This window comes from Excalfactoria chinensis, chromosome 1 (genome assembly GCF_039878825.1).
Source record: "Excalfactoria chinensis isolate bCotChi1 chromosome 1, bCotChi1.hap2, whole genome shotgun sequence".
Classification (NCBI taxonomy): domain Eukaryota; kingdom Metazoa; phylum Chordata; class Aves; order Galliformes; family Phasianidae; genus Excalfactoria; species Excalfactoria chinensis.
Window position 1 is genome coordinate 62,578,362 of NC_092825.1, and position 25,378 is coordinate 62,603,739.

Genomic DNA, 25,378 nt, shown 5'->3' on the forward strand with positions numbered 1-25,378 from the left:
ATCCTTAGGTGTAAACCAAGAATAAAATGAATAGGCGTGCTGCTCTGGTTCTCAGCACTATGTGAAAGTGTACTGTTATGGAACTCTTGCAGTTCTACCAAAAACGCCTTCTGAAATTTCAGAGTTAAATCAGCAGATAAGAGCATAATTTGGATCCTGCTTTTGGCATAGTATTGATTGCTTGCTATCCTTCTGCTGGATGGAATAGATACTATTTGAACTTATTTTTAAAAGTATATTTCAACATTGCTTAGGCACAAACAGAGGCTAATGTGTCTAGCTTTCAGATAGCTTATTACCATTCGAATACTCTGTAGATAAATTATATTAAAAGAAAAAAAAAACCTGTTTCAGCTTCTGACTCATTCTAAATGGAGACCTAGCTCTAAGTAATCAAAATTGCTTTGGTTGTGCATAGCAGCATTAAAAGCCTTGTCCACTAATTGAGTGAAGCGGCTCCAGTGAAGCAGCCTTGCCCCCTCATTATGTGATCTTGCAAGTGCTGTTTGTCATCGGTGCTTGCTGGTCTCAATCTAACTGTACTGCTGGTGCAAATTAACAGTAATTCGTTATGACATGCTGTGTCCTTCCAGTGCAACAACAATATGGAACTTGTACCACCCCCACCTTTCTGTTCGTTCCTGCCTACACCTCCCAGATCCTTTTCCCATTTCAGGATATCACTCCTGCCTTGGCCTTCTAACTCCTTACCATTAACTGCTGTGTCAGGGTGTTTTGTGGCTTGGCTGATGGACAATACTTGATGCTCTTCCCTGACATGTTCCAAAGAGACGCATGTCAAACAAAAGGCAGCACTTCCTGGCAGCTCAGGGAGTCGCCGTGCTGTTGGAGGACTCATGTTTAGGGTGAAGCTCTGCAGTCACAAGGGTACTGGCATCCACCATCTCCAGGGAGCAGGGGAGATCACTGGGTAGCCTTTCAAAATCAAAGTGAGCCTTTCAAAATATACGTGAGGCCTTGATATTATACAGTTGCCACTGCACATAAACACTATTGTTTATTAATTTCCTTTTATTTCTTTCCTTTTTATTTATTTATTTTACTGTCACGTTGAGTGCAAGAAATGGTCTCAGGAACTCAAGAAATTTCTGCTTTACAATGCCACATTTCTTTGTTGCTTTGCAACAGACACTTGCTGTTGGTTTAATAATAATCTCCCCTTCTCACCTTCTTGTTATGCTGTCCTTTTAAATGAAAAACTATATTGCAAGAGCTGTCTCCTGCTTTGCATTTATAGAGAGGTTCCTGCAAGGGAGCCCTGATTTCAGCTGCGGCTTCTGTCCCAGATTCTCAGCTGGTGGCAGCTGGCTGAGCTCCACTGAAGTCATTAAGTGCATGTGAGAGGTCTATGGCAAATCATCGTTGTTATTTGCATTTCTGGGAGAGGGATCTTCAGCAAGTTAGCCCCATTAAAGTCCAGCTCTCACAGATATGCAGTCATTCTTCATTGGTTTCTCTTGTTTTCATTCAAATGAAAGTGCATTATTTTCAACCAAAGTCGAATATTTTTGTTCTTGCATATCGGCTTTGAGACAAAATATTTTCCCCTGATAGTTCTTTTGGGGACATTTGCAGAAGTTTATGTGTCTTAGTAGAATTGTTATTTAAGCCTCTGTCACTTCTCAGTTGAATAACAAAATATTTTTGTGAGGATGCAAGAAAAGAAGCTCAGATCAAGCTCAAGATTTTTCAAAAATTGTGGAAGAATTCAGTACTGGTCAAAATCAAGGTTGTGAATCTGAGTTCCTCCTGACTAACATTAGACACTTATCTGAGATCACCCAATCATGAAGACTGTGATCTGAACCTTTCTTTGTAGTCAGAGCAGTGAGATGTTTCTCACTAAAAAATGACTGAGCCCCCATCAGGGCTTTACGGTTTATCTTTGCCAGAGGGTTCTCAGGCTTGATGGTGTTCTTGACCTTTGCAGTTGAATTTAAGTTGCTCTAGTCCTCACTTACTAACAGATCATTGATACTAGAAAGATTTATTTTTTTTTTTTATTGATACTAAAAGATCCACCAGATGATCTGTTATCATTGTAATGTGATGTAGACACATCTACAATGCTATTAATTAGTAACGAGGTTAATGCCATTACCCCTGTTCCACAGATGAGAAACCTGAAGCAAGGGAAATGACTTGACAAAGGTCAGCTACAAAAGACATGCTTCTGCTCCTTTACACCCCTTCAGTCTCACATTATTAGGAGAGAACAAAAGCAAGGTTTTCTTTACTCTTAAGTCCCAGAGTTGTGTTGTTGTGTTAGACTTTTACACAGAATCACAGAATGACCCGGGTTGGAAGGGACCTCAAGGATCATGAAGTTCCAACTCCCCTGCCTGGCAGGACCTAATTTTTTAGCTAAATTAGATCTTTCCCTTTAGATTCAAAGCTTGAAAATGGGATCTTTAACAGTCCAAAGCCGAGTAAATAATCTCCTACATGATTTCTTGTATAAAATGTCATTGAACCATATTCCTGATGGTGTTAGTTTGGGGCTTTGAATCTACTACACCATAAAATATTTCTTATTGTTGTGAAAATTATTTTGCATGCAAGAGTTGAGGTAAGTATTTTGGAGACTTGTGGGTGGGTCATAGAAGAAGACAAGGTGAGGACTTCTGACAACAGAGGAGGGGGTTATCTTCCTCAGATTTGTGGTGTGCCCCATTTGTAGCACCAATGCAAAGTATCTCCTGTGCTATGGGGAAGTAAGCTCTTATATGTGTGCAGTGTGCAACCATCATCTGTGATACAGCCAAAATGATTGTTAGAGACACTTCAGGACCAGTCTAGAGATAAGGATGAGGACTCTTCCAAATGATTTTTTGGAGGGGGAAAAAATAATCTTAATTTTACTGCCTCAGAAGGGCAGACTTCTCAAGATACACAGTTCTTTGCTAACTGTCATATCACCTTTCCATTGAATGCAACAACAGAAGTCCTACTGATTGCATTATTCAGGTTCAAGCTTCAGGTGTTGGAGAGAGCTTGCATACTCAATGCAAAGAACTTTGGGTCTTTGAACTGGGAAAAAAAATATGTTTAATTTAGATTATATATAATCATTCTTTATTAGAGCTTTAACTTGGTTAAGTATAATCAGGTAGCTATTCTATAATTTAAATAGCCGGTGATTGTTATTTGATAATAACAACTTACAATTATTTAGTGCTGTATATCCCAAAGGGATCCCAGAGGACTTTAAAGACTCAACAATAAAATGCACAACAAAGTAAACATTAATTACAATTACACCATTACTATAAAGTATGAGGATATTAAAAATCTGGCAGTCTGTGGTTTGCTTCTGCTCTCATTTGAATTCATTAGCCAAGCTCACCCAGAGTGCAAATGGATTATTAGTGGTTCTGCCATATCGGATTTAAGAAATCTTCTGTACAAGTATTTCAGTCAGAGCAGGGAAGGGAAGGAAAGGGTGTAAATACTCTTCAGAGGTTGCCTACAAATGAGCTCCACTCATATGAGTTGTTTGAGTAGGATGTTATTTCTGAACTCTGTCAAGCCCCTTGAACTCATCCCTCTTGTGTTCAGGTGATCGTTTTACTACTATGTTAGGCTCTGCTAGACTGGTTCCTTATCAGTGGGAAGGAGGGTAAACAGGCTGTCTTGCAAATGCCACGTGCTTACAATGCCAGAATGAAAAGTCATTGTACTCTGTACAAACTGCTGTCCTTGTACATAATCTATGAAATAATTTGAACTTCAATCATCTTGTTGTTATCCCTGAGTCATCAGCATTAACACCTTGCTGAGGTGAGCAGAACAGTTGATGCCTCTTAAGGTGTGCTTCCACCTCTTTTGTAGATTCAGGTGTCCAGCTTGGCCCTTTATTTCCTTGAATGCATATTGTCAATGCGGAAGATAAAAGCTCAAGGGGTGGTAATGTGTTATGCTGTAGCATCTCAGATGTCCTAATAGTTCCTAAACCTGCAGATGGGAGCTGGAGATCCACTGCAGTGGGCACTTCATGGGAAAGGTGCATGAAAGTAACTGTTTTTCGGGAGGAAAACTGTTGCAGTGATGGGACTGCTTTCAGAATAAAGTGTTGCTGACCACAGAAATACAGCCAGGAAGCCTGATGCTGTCTCTTTAGGTGGTTAATCCAGGTGGTTGGCTTCCTTTTGTTTCTTTTCGGATGTGTTGTGAAGTCTATCCTAATCCTGAAAGACTCCCAGAACCCTGTGAAATCCTCATGAATTATGAAGATTTTCAGCAGTCAAGACAAGTTGTTTGCACCAGAAGATAAAGATAGACCACTTGTAAAACAAGTATTGGGATGTCAGAGAGAATATGTAAATTACTTTTGAAAAACTGGTTCGCAAGATTTGTCGTCCATCAAGATGGTTTTTAGTTTCTGAAAATATTAATCTTCCTTGGCTTTTGGCCACAGCATATGAAAACATTTCTTCTTAAAATCCTTCTTTTTTTCTTTCTTCATCTCAGAACCTTCAGTTTCTCTTTTTCTTTTAACACTCTGAATCATTGTGTGAAAGCTGTTCACTGATGGACTCTTGTTTTTCAGATCTGTAATGAGGCATGAGGGATTTTTACATTTCTGTGGTGAAAGTTTTGCATGGGTCTTACTGTAAACCCTTCATATTTTTAATTTGCTTACTTTTGGGAGATGGAAGAAAGGGAAATGGTGGCTTGCAGACAAGTTTTCTGCTCAATTTCCTCTATGCAGCAGGTGATAACCCTCCAGTACAGATGCTGCTATGACCAAGAAACTGAGCCTAATTTATGGTCATATGTAGATCCACTGGTGGCCTTTTGACTTATTTGTAAACTGCAATAAACTGTTTATATTATGGTTAGGAGGCTCATCTCCAAGTGAAGTAGAACAAGCACACTTCAGGAAATATCCAGGTAGAACCTATGGAAGCTCCCACTCTCTTCTGCATGGATTTGTGTGCCTCCGGTGGCGCAGCGGTAGATTTCCCGTTTGCAACACCAGGGGGCCCGGGTTCGAATCCCCCCCTGTGGAGCAGGGGGTAGAAGTGCCGCTCTGCTACACAGAGGGCTCGAATCCCGGGAGTTGGACTCGATGATCTCTAAGGTCCCTTCCAACTCGCACAATACTATGATACTATGATATGATGATATGATGATTTGCAGATCCCAGCTCTCAAAGTGATCGTGGTGTTTGCATCATATCATTCTGATATCCTCTGCAGGCATTGGGAATCCAAGCACACTACCCATATTGTAAAGTTGTTTTTCCATACAACCAATCTAAAACTTCAATTTTTTAGTCTGAAACCATTTTCTCTTGTTCTATCACAGCAACTTCAGCTGAAGTCTTTCTTTCCTGGGTTGACCTTTCTACCCGTCTTAAAAATGAGTGTGATATTGCCTTTTTTTCCAGTCACCAGGAACTTCATCCGACTGCTGTGACTTTTCAGATACTATTGAGAGTGGCTTGGTGGCTGCACCCTCTGGACCTGAAATGGCATGATTCCTGATTTGAATATAGAGACTGAAGTTATGATTATCAAAGTCTGCTTGGGGGAGCAGGGACAGAACTTCTTCTTTCACTTTTATAAACATAAATCTCTATAGTTTGAGATTAAATAGATTTCCCTAGGTTACTAGAGTTGTGTTACCTTCTCTGTGCCTGGGGATCATCTACTAAGGAGTGAGAAAATGCCTGTAGAAGTAGGTAGCAAAGATGTCACAAAATGTGACTAGCTTTGCTGCAGGCATCATCAGAAATGCTGGGGCTTTGTGGCGCATAAATGTGGAAATTAAAGGGAAACTGAATAGAATTGTTTTTTATTTACAATAAAAACTGATAATATTCAAGTCAATTGAAATCATGGTGGTTATGACATACACCCAATGTGATAATTGCAGTGATTCTAGAAATAAGTAAAGAAAATGTAAGAAAGGTGAGCTCGGGTCAGAGCTTTAATTTTTATTGTGGTTTGTATTTTCAGAACAGAAGCAATGTGCACTATATGTAAGTAAAGACAATGCATTAGTGAAAGGAGGTGTCTGAAGGGAAGAAGTCTTCATTTATGAGAGCATGAAACCTGAAAAGAAACTGTTACTTTCACACTGTCATTTGCAAAACTCATATTGAGAAAGTGTCAGTTGTTGGTCCAGGAAAAGTAATGCACGACTTCTAGTATAAATGGCTCTAGGCATAACCTTGTACCATTTGGTATCAGTTTGTCAGGTTTAAAGAAAGAGAAATACAAATGATCAGGAAAGTTCTGGGATTTCATTATGGAAAAAAAAATGTATATATATATTTCAAAATCCTTTTACAAAACACCTTTAAAATGTTGAAGAAGTAGATTAGAACTCCTATTGAGTGTGGGATATTATTGGGAATTATTATTACTGCATATTCTATACAGCATCTTCTCTGTATGTTTCTAGCGTGTAGAAAAATATCTGATTAGTAGTCTTGACTTATAGTGCTCTGTTTCTTCTTCATATTGGATAAATCTCCTACTGATGGATCAATCATTTAATCAATCTACTAATGTGGCCTTCAGCACTATAGTATCTGAGTGCCTCCCAGTGTTGGAACACTCAATAATGCTTAGTTTTTCTCCAGTAATTCTGTACTCTCTAATTTGATTTTGTTCCTAGTTACATGGATGTAAATCTAAAACTACTCCATTGATTTTGATGGAATAAGCAAGCAAGGGTTCATGATCTCAAGTGAGCAGAATCTAACCCTCTGATGGAAATTCACCATGTATATACTTCAGTAGATTTAGTAAGGTTTCTTGGATTTATTCATCTAGTCTCTCATTTGTTCCCTCTGTTCCTGCTGTACTTTTTTTTTCTTCTTCTGCTTTAGGTACAATCCAAAGTTCTCTGAATTTACTGTCACTTTTTCTATCAGGTTCAGTGGACAGTGGTTCAGTTTCCCACTTACCCCTCTGCTTTTAGACCCTGAGGGTTCCTGTGTGAGATGTTATCCACCTCAGTAGCAACTTAGGACTGCATGCATCCCTGAAGTTCTGTAACTGAGCACCTCACTGTACTGTTGTCCTAATCCCCATCTTCTCACCATTGCCCCACTCAGCTTTTTTTCCATTTAGGTAGATTCCCCTCTCTTCCACATACTGCGGGTCTTGCTCTCATACTTGACATCTCACATTCTGGGGAGAGCTTTGTCAAGTGCATGACCTGAGTCCTGTGAGAATGGAATGAGGAAATCCCACTTCTTTGAGAATTTTACTGAGGATAAAACTCAATAGTGAATATAAGAAAGATTTTGAATGAAATAATTGCGGCTCATCCTTTTGACATTTTTTTCTTTTCTCTCCCCTTCAGTGCTGCAAGTAGAAGAAAATAAAAAAGAAGAGGAGCTGAGAATTTAAACGGGGAGACTTAGCAGGTAAGAGGTGTGTTTTGCCATTGCTGGGCAGGGAATCTCTGGAAGTGCTGTTGAGGGCTGGCAGCAGGTTGGCTCGGCCCTGAGAGATGAGACTGGCCAGGACCTACAAAAGTTTGGGCTGTTTCCTGCTCCTTGGCAGGCTTCTTTGTGTTACTGTGGGTAAGCTCTTTGTTTTGCTGGATCCTCACCTGCAGTGGGGCAGAACCACTTCCTTGTTTCGGGAAGGTGGGTTGGAGAGCGATGAGTAATTGAGAGAAAGGAGAAGTTTAATGAGAGGCTACAATAGATGATGGTGCATAAGAGGTACTTGGATAGAGTTGCCTGGCTCAAGGGTGACAACTGCACGATGTGGCATACAGGGTTGTGGTTTGAAGCCTTTTAAGAAATGTATTAGTAAGTTCCTTCTGTGATATCTGTAACTTTATTGCATTTGCTTACTGAAGACTCATTTGGTTACTTCAGTCTCGTTTCCTGTTCTACATGGTTTTTAAATAGAGTGGAGGTGAAATGTGATATAATAAGACATAACTTTTTTTTTTTTTTTTTTTTTTTTTTTTTTTTTTTTTTTTTAATAAAAGGTTGTATTGAAATCATGGTAACAACTTTGGAAAGCCAAGGTCTTGGTGAACCTCAGTTCTGTCAAGGTTCACTCAAGGCAGATCTGAGGACAAAAAGCTTTTGTCCCTGACAAAAACCCCAGCCAGGCTGCCAGATCTCTAGCCTTCCTCCAAAGCTTCAAGTGCTGGAACCCTTACAGAGAACCAGCTTGAAGACTTTTAACCCCATTCTTGGAAAAAAAAAGTTGTCCCATTTCCAAAACATTCAGCCTGAGGCAGTCATGCTTCATAGATAAATCTGACAAAATGGCAAAATATTGGCTGAGTATGAACAACTGCAGGTAGTTGTTTAATTGCTTGTGTCAAGTGATCTTAATAACAGGTGTAGCTACTGCTCCAATCAATTACATAAATTGTCCTGCACTCTTTCTGGGTTCTTACTGAGGCAAAGCTATTGATATGTAAGATCTTCCTGAGTGAAGTTTGAGGTTTTGGCCTTACGACTGTCTTAAAAGATAGAGCTTAAATCAGCAGTGAGTGATGTATTTGTGCTTTTATGCCTTTTCTGCATATCCCACAGTAGCAAGAATTTTTGGTTTGCCTCCCCCTGACAGACTTGTGAGATTGCATTTTAATTTTAATACTCAGACATCTGGAAGGTGTCAATAACACCAAAAAGAGTGCTGCCCTGTTTGAAATTCCCTACTGGGTCCACCTATCCTGCTTTGTCTGATGCAGGGATAACAAGATCTGGGGGCAGCAAGTGCCTCTGCCTCTGCTGTGTGCAGCACTTTGTGTTGCAGCACAATGCTGCTTTTTGGAGGAGGCTTCCAGGAACACGTAATGTGAGAAATACCTCACTGCTGGGAGTGAAAGCTCCCAAGCACAGAGAGCAAGCTTGGCATAAAGTCAGAGGTAAAAAACATTCAGATAAATACATCCTGTATATCATGTATTAATATGTACATTGTGCAGCTATCAGGCATATTAATATCTCAATAAATCATTTGCTAATCTGAAATAATTTGGTCCCTAATAATTGTGAGCAAACGACAGCATTATAAAGACATATTTTTAGTTGCAAAAGTTTTGGTCTGAGAATGAAGTGTTTGTGTTTTCATTGTGGATGTCATTAATAGGCCTCTAACAAGCTGTACATGAGGATGATTAGGCCTGTATTGTTTGGTTTAGAAGAATTTACTTTCGGGGTTTGAATGTTTGTTTGTTGTGTTTTGTAGTTGGTTTTGCTTTTAATTTGTGAGTGGTTTCTTGGTTTCTTGACATTCTCAAAACCATATAATGGCATCTGGTTTTTGCTGTGAAGTTACATCATTTCAGAGCAAACCAGTGTACTGCATCAGGCTGTCTCCCTGTGTATGCCGGGTCATATGTTTAGCATTAAGGATCAGTTTCTGTGCTTTCTTCATTACAGTTTAGATGTCTGTAAGGAACTGGTAGTTAAAGTATGGCAGACTTCAGATAATTCTTCAGCCTCAACCTCTGTTTCCACTGCCTTTGATCAGGGTGTATTCAACTCAAATATTTATAAATTACTATTTCACGTGCTCCTTTTGATTTCCATAGGTATGCTTATCCACACAACTGGAGAAGTAGATTTCATATTATAGTTCCTCAGGATGTAAACATTGTTATTGTAAACGCTGATCAATTTTTGACTGTAAAGTGCGAGGGAATAGGAAGACATAGGTCTTAAAACAAAGAAAGTACATTTCAAGTGATAATGAGTGGCATGGAAAGGGTGAAGAAGACATCTGTCAAATACATCATGTTCAGGTACATACAAAGGTACATATATATATATATCCATGTTTATTCCTGCAGTTTAATTTAACATCCTTTCTTTGTCATCTTAAAAATATGACTGTAGAAAAAATAATCTCAAAAAAATGTGAACCATGTGGCTGAACCTGTCTTACTGATGAGAATGAAAAGCAGCCAGAAATTGAAAGGGGGTGAAGGGGACAATATTTTTTCTGTATAAACTGTCTTAAAGTCATTAAAAACAAATTATTCAACCTTTTTACCAAAGTATATTTTTTATAACTTTTCCCCCTATATGATTTTGAGAAAAAGGGGATGGAAGAGCTGCAGAAACTCTCTCCATGCAGATGTGGTAAGTTACTTTAAAGCTGCAGTCTGCCATTGGAACAGTCGTTGTAGGCTGGAGGCCGTAACTTCATGAGGCAACGAAAAAGAGTTAGTCTGAGGTTGCTTGCTTGCCTCAGAGCTTGTTTCTGGTTTGGTAAACAATGTGGGTGTGCTCGGGGAAATTCTCATCTTGATCCCACTTTATTTTGTAGCTATGGTTTTGGTTAACCTGAAAATCCGAGTCTGTGTGGCAGTGGTGGGAAGTGAATCGGGAGGAATTGCTGTTACTCTATTACTTCCCCTCCAAAAATGTCTCAGAACGAAACCAATTGCTAAATCAGTAATGTGCAAACTCACAATATTTGCATGCATTTCTAAGTGTGGGTATGAGAGGGAGGAAGCTCCCGTTCTTGTGCACCATTTGTTTTCTTTGCCTTCTGAAACTTTGAGATTTGAATCTTTTATTTACATGGAGAGCTTTAGTTTTTGGTTTGCACTGGTTCTTATTAAAGCTCATGACTGAGACTTGGTGAGAGCATATCTCGGTGATCCACTGGGCCCAGAAAACGCCATATTTATGTGAGAAAAGTAAGCCCAAATTGTATTGTGATGTTTTGTTGGTGTGCTTGTGTGTGGGATGGTTACTGTTAAATCATAGTGGATTTCAACTTCAAGAACTTCTGTGTTGCCTAAAGAGAACTGAGGACTGAAGGGATCCTAGAGAATGATTTTTCTTGTACCTTCATTTTGCACTAGGCAGCCAACCAGGTGGCTGGGAATTGGTGGATGGCTTTTCTGAATCAGCAGGTTGAAATCATGTATATCCTCCACTGATGCAGCTGTGAGAATGGGACCAAACAGAAAATTGCACAAGAAGTTGAGGGCACTAGAAATGTTGTATGAAATGTTCCTTCCATGTGTCCTGTTCTGCAAAGCAGGAGCTATTGTTTTCTTCTGAAAAAAGGTTTCCCGTGAAACCAAGACCAGATTTTTAAAGCAGTCTTTATGGGTTTGGGGGATCACATTAGGCAGGGCTACCGGTGATCTCTTGTCTAAATACTAAGAGCAATGAAAATCACGTGGCTCTAAGAAACATTGGGCTTGATGCTGATCAAATGTGGCATCAATCCTACTTGGGATCCGAAAGTGTAATCCAGTGGTTTATACCACTGTTTATGTTTTCTTCTTATCAGCGATCTGATTTTACATGTCTACAGCCAGTTTCCTTATACCTCTTTAGTTTGGTTGAGAGCGTTGCTCTTCATTTACTCTCCTATAAGCAAATTTGCTTGCTTTACAGAAACACTTCAAAAGGGAAATCAAATGACTAAGAAAAGAAATACAATGATTATAAAAGCATTCCTAAGTTGCAACTGAAAAGTTATTCCTCTGCCTTTCTCCTGTGAACAAGTGGTGTGTGTTTTTTTTAAACCTCTGCGTCCTGGACATGGGTACAATTTCTGGTAAGAGCATGATCTTATTTCTGCAAACCAGATAAGGGGAATACGTGAATCAGTATATTGAAAAGCTCGCTTATTTCATTGGCACCTGTACCTGCTTGCCCTGGCGGGACGGGGTTTCTGAGAAGGTTTGCCTTTCTTGGGCTTTGAGGCTTATGTGTGGGTGTTAATGTGTTCTTTTGTTTTTTGAAAACAGAAACGCTTTTATTTAGGAAAAATTAAGTGTCGGGAGTTTTATGTGTCTCTCCTGCTTTCCATGTATGTTTAATAATGTTCTCTGCTGTCAGTCTGGTTTACCTGGAAGCAGTGTACGTCCAGACTGCTTTTCAGAAGTGGTGGGTAGGTTTCCTTTGAGGCTGACATGGGTGTGTGGACACCTCAGGACCTGTGAAAATCAACTAGTAAAAATTCTTCACAGTTTTCCTTAAGCATCATATTTAAAAGTTAGTTGAAATTCCAAAAAATGTCAGCTTTATGGAGCTGCTGATTTTCTCTGAGATGCAGGATCAATGCAGTACACTAAACCTGCTTTCTGTTCTAGCCGATACTGTGATCATTTGTAAAACTCCAGGGAGGAGGGTATAAGCATAAGGTCTCCCTTTCTGCTTCCAGCAAGTTATCTGTTTGATGAAGGAAAGAGGCTGCCTTATTTGCCAAATTCAGTTCTGAACTTGCAAGTAGCATTTGATTTTAATGTGAAAAATCATGGATATTCATATCTAGAGTTTTAATCACTTTAAAGAAAAAGATGTTAAGAGCAGATTAATTGAACCAAGCGAATAAACCTAGAATAATTTAATCATTCAAGTTAGCTTGCTTAATGTGTGTGTGCATGAGCAATAGACAAACAGTTTTTATGCAGGAGGTTTCATGGCTGCAGAGAGGAGATGCCGGTGACTCTTGATGCTCCTGTCCCTGGGGATTTTGTCTGCAATGACAAGCTGTGGGTGTTTGGTTGCTGTGGTCCTTCCAGACAGAGAAGGTCAGTTCTTAGCGCTTAGGCTTTGTGGATCCTAGTGCACCCTGACTGGGGCTTCCTCTGTGGGAAACAAGATATACCAGAAGGTTGTCTGGGTGGTTTGTGTGGGTTTTCTGCTGATAAATCATCACAGAGTGGCTTGCTGTTGTTGTGATATTCTCTGATATGGTACAGGGAATATTGAGTGCTGGTGTGGGCCCTTTTATTTGAGGCTGAGCATGAGAGAATAAGAGAGAAATGCTGGTCAACAGCTTACAAAATGACTTCCATTCCAAAGGCTTGATATATAGTGAAACAGCAGTAGAAGAGATCTCAGGATTGTTGGGTTTGTTGTTGCTATTGTTGTAAGCACAATTAGAAACCTTTCAGCTCAAGCCTGACCCATCACACTTTAATACTGCCACCAGTATCATTAGCAAACAAAGTGTTGCTAACAAAGTCAAACGCACAGCAGAGTTCTGGCTCTTTGTGTCTGGACCAGCTCCCAATATTAGGAACGGGAGTCAAACAGCCATCACTTCTCCTATGCTAACACACACCCCGCCATTAGCAGTCTGAAGGCAATTTTAATAAAATACATAGCCCTGCTGAGCTGGTTTCGGAGGATAAATAAGCAGTGCAGAAAAGAAGCTTTTGTTTAAAAGTAATTATTTAAACTATGCATTACAGGTAATTTTCCTTTAACGGTATAGCATATGCTATCAGAATTTCAATAATAGCTTTGTGTTACTTATCTAGATAACATGATATTGTCATTTCCAGGAGCTTAAAATGCTGTTTTATTTTCATTTGTGTCAAATATAAGGGTAACTGGGACCTGAGTGTATATATATAAATATGTGTTTTCTATAATTTTCTGTGAGCACTGTTTTATTTTCCAACATTTTATGGCAATATAACCATATAATGATAGTTTCATAAACTGTGGGCTTGATTTATTGGCCCAGCTTAAAACAGTAAGGTGAGGAGCATCTTATTTTCTGTTTTGTGTAAGCATACCACAGTGCACAGTTGACAGAAACACCATTCTTTGAAGTGCTTTGTCAATAACAACTGCAACAGCATGGGAACTTCATAGTGTAGAAGCAGACATAGCCAAACACTGTGTGCTTCAGCCCATATGTAGCTCAGAAAAAAGCAGAGGTGTTATTTTTACCTGTGAAATTTTTCATTTTCAAAAATTAAATGGAAAACTTGTATTTTCTCTCTCCCGCCATTATTCTGTAGTGCAAACCTTTCGAATGACTGCAAAATACGTAGTTTACCAAAAGGAAGATGAAGTGACTGAAGGAGGGAAGCAACTTCTAAGTTGTCTTGAAAAAGCAGCCTCTGAATCAGATCTTCAACTGGAAGGACTGCTGTCTAATTCCAACAAAAATATTTGTATTTCTTCTAACTCCTATTAAGGGCATTTGTATGTTTTCTCCTTCAGTTCTGAACAAAGTTAGGGTAGTTGCTTACAGATTGTGTTACTGAGTGTCTGTCACTCGTACTGCTGGGGTGCAGCCTAGCTTCCAGCTCAGAAGACCCATGGTGTTTCTGCTGCAATGAGTTATAGCAGGAAAGGTAACTGAGTGCATCAAGTGCAGTTTCAGCCCAAATTCAGACCTAAATTGTGCCTACGCCCCAAATGAGTGCTGTCATACTAGATGTCTATGGCCTTTAGAAGCGCCTGGCCAGTAGCAAGCAGAGTCCCAGGTATTAGATGGATTTTTAGATCACTTACATGTGGCTATAGTCTGTCTGGGCCAGAGTTTCCATTTACCCAAAATGGAAAAAATAGCATTTCCCAATTTCACTACCTTACACATTTGTGAGGATGAATGTGTTTAAAACTGTGTTAGTAGTAGGACAGCTGGTCTGTAGGTAATGCCTTTGTTTTGATTATGTTGCCCCATGATGTCAAAGGTGAATGGTGGTGGTATGGCACTAGAAGATGCACCTTCCCACCAGTATTCCATTAAAATTTGTTGCCATGCCACAGATGGCAGCAGAGGGGAAATATGACAAAATGATGTTTGACTTTAAGTGTGTATGAAGCAAAGGTGTGGCAAAATGTGTGGCACTGAATTCCTTCGTGTGGAAAAAATAGCACCCACCGACATTCATCAAAGCCTGATGGACCAAACAGTGGATGTGAGCACAGTGAGGCAGTGGATGGTATGTTTAAGCAGTAGTGACAGCAGTGTGAAAGACAAGCCACGAATGGCTATGCACAGCTGTCACACCACAAAATGGAGAATGTCTTAATTGGTAGATTGCAAATCAGCAGATTGTGGTCAGGGAACTGTGTACGGAGATGAATATTGGCTTTAGCATGTTGGAAAAGATGATAATGTTGGAATATCACAAAGTTTATCAGGACTTTTTGAAACAATATGTGGCTGAAGGTGTCAGTTTCCTGGATTGAATCGTTACTGATGGTTAGACAGGATGTCTCTACTAGAAGGCAGAGTCAAAATGACATTCCAAAATAGAGTAAAGATATGTGAATTCTCTGTTGAAGAAAAGTTCAAAACACTTTTGTACTGTCACTGCACATGTACACTGTCTTTTGGGATTGGAAAGGGGTGATCCTTCTGGATTTCCTGGAAACTAGACAAACCATCAACTGACCACTATATTGCAACACTCATGAAACTAAGGACTGGAGCTTGCAGAGTCAAGCTGGAAAAGAAGACAACCGTTCTCTTGCAGCAGGCTCCATGCCAACTGGAAGACCATGGCACACATTGCCAATCTTGGCTGGACAGTCCTACCACACCCACCATATAGCTCAGCTTTGGCATTTTCTGACTTTCATCTGAAATAGATGATAGACTTTTTGGCAACATTTTCCTAGCAATAACACTGTAGAAGCTGTGAAACAGTGAGGTATCTCTGCTGGTTCAGATTTATATGAGGATGTCATGCATGGTTTTGTTCATCACTGGGAAAAATGCATTGCTAATGGTGGTGGCTATGATGCAAAACAGTGTCTCGTAGCTGAGAAATTGTTCCATCAAATAGTGTTATCATGCTCTTTGTTGTAGTATCAATGAAAAAAAATAGGAGGCATTAGTTTCAGAGTTACCTACATATATATCTGTAGCTTACATAGGTAATAGATCAACTTAAATATTTTTATTAAAAGTGGACACAGTAATTCGTTGCTCTGTCACAGCATTACTGTGATGCTCAGTGTTAGTAATATATGTGACAGAGGTTAAGATCTTTTGATTAAAAAGTGATATCTTACTAACCACACATGGAGGGATGAAGAGGCTAAATAGGCAGAATGAGATAACTTCAAGGTCTCACGTAATTGTTTTTTTCCTTTAAGTAAAGAGCATTGAATGAATGTTGTTAAGGCCAGGCTGGGAGTATTTCTTTCATGTATGTGTGTGGGTACTGAAGGCTGTGATGGGTGCAGTGAGGACTTGGAACTCTAATGCCTTAAGGGTTTGTTCATTTGAAACTTTTGGTTTAAACCTGGGAGCCGGGGGAGGCAGCAGTTAAAGAAGAAGGAAAAGAGTGAAGAACATTAAACTTGAGTTTCCTGTGTAGATTTGCTCATATTGTGTTTGAACCCATTTGTTTACATAGCTTTTCTTGCTGTTTCCAAGTGCTACAAAGGTAGAAAATGCAAGAAAATTGAAGGCAATCAGAGATGCTAAAGAAATGTCTTGAGAGATGCAAAGCTCTCTAAAGGCAGCAAACAGTAATAATGCTAATAAAATAAAGGCAAGCCAGTTGTGCCACACACCAGAGTTTGCTCACACGGAAGGATGTTTGAGTCATGTTTCAAAAGCTGTTGGCAAATTTTCATTGTTGGAGTGGTTCAGGGCCACAAAGTTGCAGGCGCTATAGCAGGGTGAAGATGAGCTCAGTTACATTCATGTAGTTGAGCCTGTGCCAGATCAGGTCCAGTGCTTTGGCTTCCTATGGTGCATTACATTCAATACGACTATTGAGAAATGTTAATATTTACCATCCAGATCTCCAGTTGGTGAACGCACCATATTCTATTTATGTTTGTGCCTGCAGTATCAGGGAACACAGTGATTGTGGGAAACTAGCTCTTTCACACTGAATTGGGTTCACAGGTCGAAAGCCATTTTCTTGATTTTCTTGCTCTTTTGTTAAATACTGCCTGATCATATGCTGGCTACTTTTGGTAAGTTGACAGCTCCTGTGCACAGGGAGAAGTCAATAGAAGAAGAGCATGCTTAGCATTTCTTGCAGCAAGACTTCCTTACTGGCAATATGAGTACCACTCACATAGTTGTTTTTCAGAACCAGTTTTGATTCTCTCATGCTGAACAACATTCTGGAGGTACTGCTACTGAATCAGACTTCGTATGGAGAGAATAGTATTAAGTATGAGTCAGCACATCAGATGACCAACATTCATTTATTCTTGTTTTGTTTTCCTTCCGTGTGAAGGCTGAATGTTTCACATTTGTCCACCTCGTTCTCTTTTTTTCCTAGAAATCTGCAGACCAGAGTATGTCTGTTTAACAAATGCAATTCCAGAACTGGCGCCTATACTGAGGGTCGTTCTGTGTCTTAAATCTGATTACTTCTTTTTAAAGATTGTTTGAAGGTACACTGTCATTGATGTAAATCTGTCACATAAAAATTTGAAAGGGTCTCAGGATGAATGGGTACTAGTGTGTGTTTCATGTGCATGCTTTGCAGAAATCTTAAAACCCAGTGCTGAGTCCAGACATACCCCTTCAAATCACACAAGTCTTTTTTAAAGTTATTTTTTATTTTTTAATATAAGAGAAGTGCCATCCTTGCTAGTTTTTCCGAGGGGGCGGCTTCTTGCAGGGCTGCTGTGGGTCCAGGTCACTGCCAGCCCTCCTCTTACGGGGCCGCCGGGCCCTCCCAGCTGAGCGGCCAGGAGCGGAGGGGCTGCTGCCCTGAGCAGAAAGATCTGCTGCTGCCAGCTGCTCCGTCTCCGCCTGGGGCTCCTCCCGTTGACTTGGGATGTGCGCAACAGGGTTGTAACTGGGATCCACACAGAGAACAGCCTGTGGTGTGCTGGGCTGCTCCTCTCTACTGGCACTTTCAGTGCTCCCATTGCCTCTGGGAGTTGATGCAACAGTCCCTCGTTGGGAGCCTGCGGGGCCAGGGGCGGCCACAGAGCTGTCCTCCTGCCCGCTGGCTGCAGGGCCCTCCTCCTGCCCTCCGGACACGTGGACTCCCTGGAGACCCAGCTGCCCGTGGGCCTCCTCGCCCCACCGGCTCACAACGGCGTCCACAAGGCCCTGGATGAGCGTCTCCGCTCTGTCCCCCAGGGCAGGCCGCAGCAGCCGGATCAGGGCCTCGTCGTCCAGCCCGATGTTACACAGGGCGGTGAGGATGTGGTTCTCCACCGCCATTGCCTGCCACCACTGCGTCCCAAGGATGGCTCGCAGCTCCTGGCGCAGCCATGGCAGCACAGGGTCGAGGATCTCCCGGTGCTGCCTGAACAGGGCTGCCCAGACCTCCAGCAGCAGGCCGCCCACCATACGCCCCTCCTGCGCCTCCACAGCCTCCTGCTCCTCCGGCAGCATCAGAAGGGCTGGAGGGGATGGCGCATCGTCCTGGGGGCTGTAGGTGTGGGCGATGGCTGCCTGGAAGCAGGCAGGAACTGGTGGTGCTGGGGGACAGATGATGAAATCCAGGTCGTTGTCGTTGTCCCACGCAGCAACCTTAACTACTTCCATGGCTCTCCTGCAGAGCGGGCAGGTCTCTTTCTGCTTGGCCCAGCGCAGGATGCAGCCGAGGCAGAACTCGTGACGGCACGGCACTGCGTAGGCAATGTCCTTTTGCACGTCACGGCAGATGGGACATGTCCACGCCTCCTCTGCTGCCATGGTCTTCACGCTGTGGCCCGATGGGGAGTGAAGATGAATTGTCCTCCCTCGACAGCGCCTCAGCGGTGAAAGTTGTGCACTGCAAGAGAGAGAGAGGCCGTGGTCATTGTCTGTCTCTGGGACAGGCAGAAGAAACGTCCTGCTCCCTCAGCAGGAAACCCTCCTAACCCCACACCTGTGCCACCAATGCCCCACGCCCTCACAGGGTCAGACTGCTGCCCCGGTCCTGGCAGCTCCCCCATCCCAGAGCTCACCCCCTTACCACGCTGGTGGGGACGCGTGCCCACCCAGCTCACCTGTGCTGCTGCACGTGCACCCCGTGGGACCCCGGCTGCCTGAACCAGGCAGGCCAGGGGATTACAGGTGATGGCTGTAGGGATGGGCACTGAGAGCAGCTGCCAGCAGTCCCCAAAGCACAGCCCACCACACAAGTAATATTCTCGCTCCACCTCCAAGCCGCACTCGCTCGGCAGGAGTCCAGGCTCGAGACTGACTGGGCCAGGCCCTGCCAGCACCCAAAGCTGGGTGGCACCACACCCTGTTGCTCAGTGATGTCACCGCAGTCCTTGTGCCATCACAGCACTCACCCCAGCAGCACTGCATTCATGTGCCTGCACATGGGGCATTGCTCTTATGAGTAAAGGATAAGGGACCTGGGACTCTTTAGCACTGAGAAGATCGAGGGGGGATCTTATTAATGCTTATAAATACCGAATGAAAGAGAGTCAAGTGGGTGTGGCCAGATTTTTTTTCAGCAGTTCCCAATGCCAGAACAAGGGGCAGTGGGGAGAAACTGGAGCATGAGAAGTTCCATTGGAACATGAGGAAAAATTTCCCTCATTTGAGGAAAACAGAACAATAGAACAGGCTGCAGAGAGGTTGTGGGATTGTGTTTTCTCCTTCTCCGGTGATATTCAGAGCCCACCCGATCAGCGTCCTGTGAAACCTACTGTGGAGAACCTTTTTTAGTCAGTGGGGGTTAAATGTGGTGGTCTCTGTAGACGTCCCTTCCAGCCCATATTGAAAATGACAGTGCATTTGTCTCTTTAGTCTTATCTAATTTATACTTTACTAACGACTGTGACACATTTTCTTCAAAGATATAAATAAATAACAGGTTGAATGCTTAAATTGTTATGGCACTGAAATATCAGGGTTTTCCTGAAAGTAAATGCAAGCGTGACTCGTTCCAGTAATGTATGTGATAGCCTACTCTTAGCTACTGGGTTTCTTTTTCCGTTTGGGGTTAACTGTAAGTTCTCAAGGCTGATGCTAGAGAAACGTAATTAGAATCATAGAATCACCAAGGTTGGAAAAGACCTAAAAGATCGCCCAGTCCAACCGTCCACCCATCACCAATAAGCTTCCACTAAACCATTTCCCTCAACACAACATCCAGTCGTTCCTTGAACACCCCCATGGTCGGTGACTCCACCACCTCCCTGGGGACCTTTTTAGTGCAAATTAAGATATTAAATAAATCCCCTGGATATTTTTAATGAAATATCACTATGTATTTTGAAGATAAAAACTGGCAATACTTTTTTATTTTTTTCTCCCATGAGTTTGAATCTTGCGATCCTAGAATTCTGTTGCCATTACTAGTTTTCAAACACAACAGAGAATATTTACAGGGAGCTTTCCATGTGAAGGCTTGGGGGCTCCTGATATATCATATACATATAACACAAAATAAAGCATTCAGTGAAATTTCAGAATGCTTTTGTGGAAGAAAACTGAAGGTTTTTTTTTATGATTCAGGACAGCAGACCAGGAGGTGATTACTTGAATCTTGCAGGAAGTTTCCCAAAGGAAATGAAATGCAGCAAGAGGACAAACCGGGTATTTTAGATCAGAGAATGTACACGTATGGAAATTTGTAAGCATGTGAAAGCACGCAGGGCTATCCTTAGCTTAAATGTAAAACATAAAACTCTTGCAAGTGCACAGACTGTGTTATAAATGATATGTTATACAATATTCTGTCCCCTTCTGTTGCAGTTGGGAATTTTTTTCCTGTGGTATCTTCTGTCCTGCCTGTGGTCCTTCCAGCTTTAGTCGGACTGAGCTCTGCTCCTTCGTGTGTAACCGACAGTGGGAAACCTCCTTTAGGACAGGGGAGGGTTTGAACTTGATGATCTCTGTAGAGGACCCTTGCAACCCATAAAATCCGGAGGCATTGTGTAATATTTTTTCCAACTTTATTTTTTTAATATAAGAGAAGTGCCATCCCTGCTAGTGCTTCCGAGGGGGCGGCTTCTTGCAGGGCTGCTGTGGGTCCAGGTCACTGCCAGCCCTCCTCTTACGGGGCCGCCGGGCCCTCCCAGCTGAGCGGCCAGGAGCGGAGGGGCTGCTGCCCTGAGCAGAGGGATCTGCTGCTGCCAGCTGCTCTGTCTCCTCCTGGGGCTCCTCCCGTTGACTTGGGATGTGCACAACAGGGTTGTAACTGGGATCCACACAGAGAACAGCCTGTGATGTGCTGGGCTGCTCCTCTCTGCTGGCACTTTCAGTGCTGCCGTTGGGTCCGGGAATTGATGTAACAGGACTTGATGTAACAGTCCCTCGTTGGGAGCCTGCGGGGCCAGGGGCGGCCACAGAGCTGTCCTCCTGCCCGCTGGCTGCAGGGCCCTCCTCCTGCCCTCCGGACACGTGGACGCCCTGGAGACCCAGCTGCCCGTGGGCCTCCTCGCCCCACCGGCTCACAACGGCGTCCACAAGGCCCTGGATGAGCGTCTCCGCTCTGTCCCCCAGGGCAGGCCGCAGCAGCCGGATCAGGGCCTCGCCGTCCAGCCCGATGTTACACAGGGCGTTGAGGATGAGGTTCTCCATTGCCATTGCCTGCCACCACTGCGTCCCAAGGATGGCTCGCAGCTCCTGGCGCAGCCATGGCAGCACAGGGTCGAGGATCTCCCGGTGCTGCCTGAACAGGGCTGCCCAGACCTCCAGCAGCAGGCCGCCCACCATACGCCCCTCCTGCGCCTCCACAGCCTCCTGCTCCTCTGGCAGCATCAGAAGGGCTGGAGGGGATGGCGCATCGTCCTGGGGGCTGTAGATGCGGGCGATGGCTGCCTGGAAGCAGGCAGGAACTGGTGGTGCTGGGGGACAGATGATGAAATCCAGGTCATTGTCGTCGTCCCACGCAGCAACCTTAACTACTTCCATGGCTCTCCTGCAGAGCGGGCAGGTCTCTTTCTGCTTGGCCCAGCGCAGAATGCAGCCAAGGCAGAACTCGTGACGGCACGGCACTGCGTAGGCAATGTCCTTTTGCACGTCACGGCAGATGGGACATGTCCACGCCTCCTCTGCTGCCATGGTCTTCACGCTGTGGCCCGATGGGGAGTGAAGATGAATTGTCCTCCCTCGACAGCGCCTCAGCGGTGAAAGTTGTGCACTGCAAGAGAGAGAGAGGCCGTGGTCATTGTCTGTCTCTGGGACAGGCAGAAGAAACGTCCTGCTCCCTCAGCAGGAAACCCTCCTAACCCCACACCTGTGCCACCAATGCCCCACGCCCTCACAGGGTCAGACTGCTGCCCCGGTCCTGGCAGCTCCCCCATCCCAGAGCTCACCCCCTTACCACACTGGTGGGGACGCGTGCCCACCCAGCTCACCTGTGCTGCTGCACGTGCACCCCGTGGGACCCCGGCTGCCTGAACCAGGCAGGCCAGGGGATTACAGGTGATGGCTGTAGGGATGGGCACTGAGAGCAGCTGCCAGCAGTCCCCAAAGCACAGCCCACCACACAAGTAAAATTCTCGCTCCACCTCCAAGCCGCACACACTCGCTCGGCAGGAGTCCAGGCTCGAGACTGACTGGGCCAGGCCCTGCCAGCGCCCAAAGCTGGGTGGCACCACACCCTGTTGCTCAGTGATGTCACTGCAGCGATTGTGCCACCATGGCACTTACCCCAGCATCACCTGGTGTGCCCCCGGTGGCGCGCGGTGTTAGAACTGCCGCTTGCAACACCAGGGGGCCCGGGTTCGAATCCCCCCTGTGGAGCAGGGGGTAGAAGTGCCGCTTTGCTACACAGAGGGCTTGAATCCCGGGAGTTGGACTCGATGATCTCTAAGGTCCCTTCCAACTCACACGATACTATGATACTATGATACCTCCCCATTTATCTTCTCCTGGGTACAGCTCTTTCTTGGAGGCTCCGAGGACTTAGCTCTGTCTTCATAAGTGGCCTGTCATGTATCACTGTACCTCCGTTTGTTGTGTCCAAAATACCATTATACCATTTATACTTCTTTCTTCTCTCTCTCTTTTTTTTAATTTTTTTTTTTAAGTGCCTCTAAGGTCCTCAGCTTCATATTAGCACATGTTTTAGATACTGTCTTCTTTCTGTACTTGCTCTAGCTTTTCATCCTGCTGTCCTTGTATGGGACTATTCATTTGATTCTGATGCACAGATCTTATTTTTTCCCTGATTAAATTACCTCTAATTGATATTGGGGCTATGTTTCCTTAGTTTCTGCATCAGCAGACTGTAAATTTTTCACTGATGTGTTTTGCAGAAACATTGTTCCTTAGTTTCCAAGGTTTTGTCTTTTTCCTTTGGGAATGCTTGGTGAGTCCTTCACTCATTTCCTCTTCTGTAAGTGTCACCCTTGTCATATTCTGGAATCTCTTATACTGTCATTTTGGGAATATCTTTCTTATTAGTATGAGAATGTTTCACTGTTGATTACTTTTTCCATGTCTCTCAAGGGGAGCAGCGGGGTTGGAACTAGATGGTCTTTAAAGGTCCTTTCCAACCAGACCGTTCTGTTATTGATTCTGATTGATTCTGTGATATCATCTGTATATAACTTTACTAATTATAAAATGTTTGCTTCTATACTGATATTACTCTTTGACATAGTCAAAGTAGAGGTTCAATCTAGGGCAAGTGAACATTCTTGTATTGCCTTCTGAACTTACTCCCCGTTTCTAGCATATGTGCCCCTTGCTTTGGTTTCTTCTATTTCTGCTTTTGGGATTGAAGTCACCTTTTGGTGCTAAGGTGGACGAGTGCTGAGCTTTTGTTGGAGTTGCTGCAGGATGGGAGCTGCTGCTGCCAGGGAGCTCAGCTACCAAGGTGGCACTGCTATTCGGGACTGGCAGGCAGAGACCAAAATGCCACCCCTTGGCTGCTGAGATAGCTAAAGATTTGTCTCCAGCAAGTGACAAGAGCCAAGGTGCTGTCGCCTGTGTTCTAATTTTAGTGGGAGTGCTGGCATGGATGCTACCTAGACAGACAAGCACTGTTCCTGCCCAACCCAACCTCCTGCTGCCGGTTCTGGTCCAAGTTACTCAGCTCAATTTGTCTTCTGTTTTCAGGAAATGGTGTGCTGGAAAGAGAAGGGAAACCCCTACCTTTTTTTGAGAGGGCTTTTGAAGCTTGCGAGGATACTTCAAGGCAGTTAAACTCATACCTTGTGCTAGCTGGCTGAACAAGAAGTACTTATGGGGATGTTATTAGTAAGGCAGCAATTGATTTATAAAGCCCATTTGATATAAAAGGTGCCTGTGCCAGTGCTTATGATAGATGCATATGAGAAGTTCCTGCACTTCCTGTGGCTTGGGTGCGGTTCCAGCACAGAAGCAGAAGTGGTTAAAGGAGTCCACCAAAGGGGAAGGAGTGGGTCTTTTCCCCCTCCGAAGTGACTAAGGCGTGTGTGATCATTATGCAGCATTTTTATTCAGATTGTTCTGGTTTTGAGTTTCACTTTTTGGAAATAAGTGGTTAGAAAAAGGCATAAAGAAATATTTTGAAATAGTTTTTGGTCATCTTTGCAGCTAGAGGCTGTGCTGCTTTCACTGAGGCAGAGTGGCATGATGTTCCGGGCATTGCTTGCAGCGCCTTCAGCAGGGAGCTAATAATCCAGTTCCAGGTCAGGTTTTATTGGCACTCAAACTAGTTGTTTCATTGATCTCTGAGCACTTTAGAAACATAAATGTCGCTCAATATACCGTTTTTGCCTCGAGAAATCAAGGCAGAAAGGGGAGACCGCAGAAGGTTCCATTAGCAAAGAGAGAAGATATTTCTCCCTAGAATGCGGCCCACTTTTGGGTTGTATTATGGTGATGTCTGTACCCGCATGTGCTGCTGAAGGAAAGAGGCAGCTCTGCTCCCTTGCCCTTCTATCCTGGCCACGTGCTTTCAGTTTCCCTCTGCACTGGTCTCTCCTGCCTCACCAGGAGCCTGGTCAGTAAGTGAAACTGGCAGAAACCTGACTTTTGGAAACAGTGAAGTATTTTTGGCTGATTCAGCTCCCAGAATGAGTTCCTAGTGAGAGATTCCAACAAGATGCTGTTTTTGCATCATCTGAAACAACAAACACTAAGTGTTCTGTCAGACTTTGAAGAGGTCTGCAAGGACTCTGCAACTGGTAGCATAGCTGAACCTTTCTTCTAGTAGCTGGTATTCAGATAGAGTCTTAAACCGAAGAGAGCTTATTAGTATACATTACTATTATCATTGGCTTTTATTAGTGTGTTTTCCATTCTTTTAACAATACACCAAGTATTTTAGTATTCTGGATATTGTGTAAATACTAATCAGAAGTATCCTTCTGTCAAACATGGCTGAGAATGGACAAGATGGAGCAGTTCACATTTACCACGTATCTCAAAGGTCATTTCAGCCTTCTACACTCAAAAGCTATACTTGCTCCATCTTGCTTGATGGAGGATAAGTTCTGCCATTTTGAGCGGGGTAGTTTTTATTTATAATCGTGAATGTGTTTAGCCACATGGGGCTGTCAATCAGTGAGACGAAAGCCCAGTAGGATTGTTTCTGTAAGTGGCCTATTTCCCCCACCCTTTCCCTCCAAATCAAGGACAGATGAAAGGTCATGATTAAAACAGTGATTTTTTCCTAAACTGTAAGTAACAGTTTGCAACTGTGTTTTTTGGTTTTTTTTTAACCAAGATGTCAAAACTGTATTTTATTTTGCGGAAGGGGGTGTGGGGGGAAAAGAAAATTATAAGTTCTTGAAAATGTTGGCAGTTTTCCAAACGGTTGTGTTCAAATTTATTTTAAT

At 43.3% G+C, this 25,378-nt stretch overlaps 1 protein-coding gene across 1 annotated transcript in view; it reads left to right on the forward strand.

The window, feature by feature from the left end:
- The window catches only part of SOX5 (SRY-box transcription factor 5), a 642,538-nt gene that overhangs the window by 176,640 nt on the left and 440,520 nt on the right, over nt 1–25,378 (forward strand). The window contains exon 3 of the mRNA XM_072349118.1: nt 7,342–7,405. The gene's annotated coding sequence lies outside the window, so the exon portion shown is untranslated. The remainder of the gene's footprint in view (nt 1–7,341; nt 7,406–25,378) is intronic.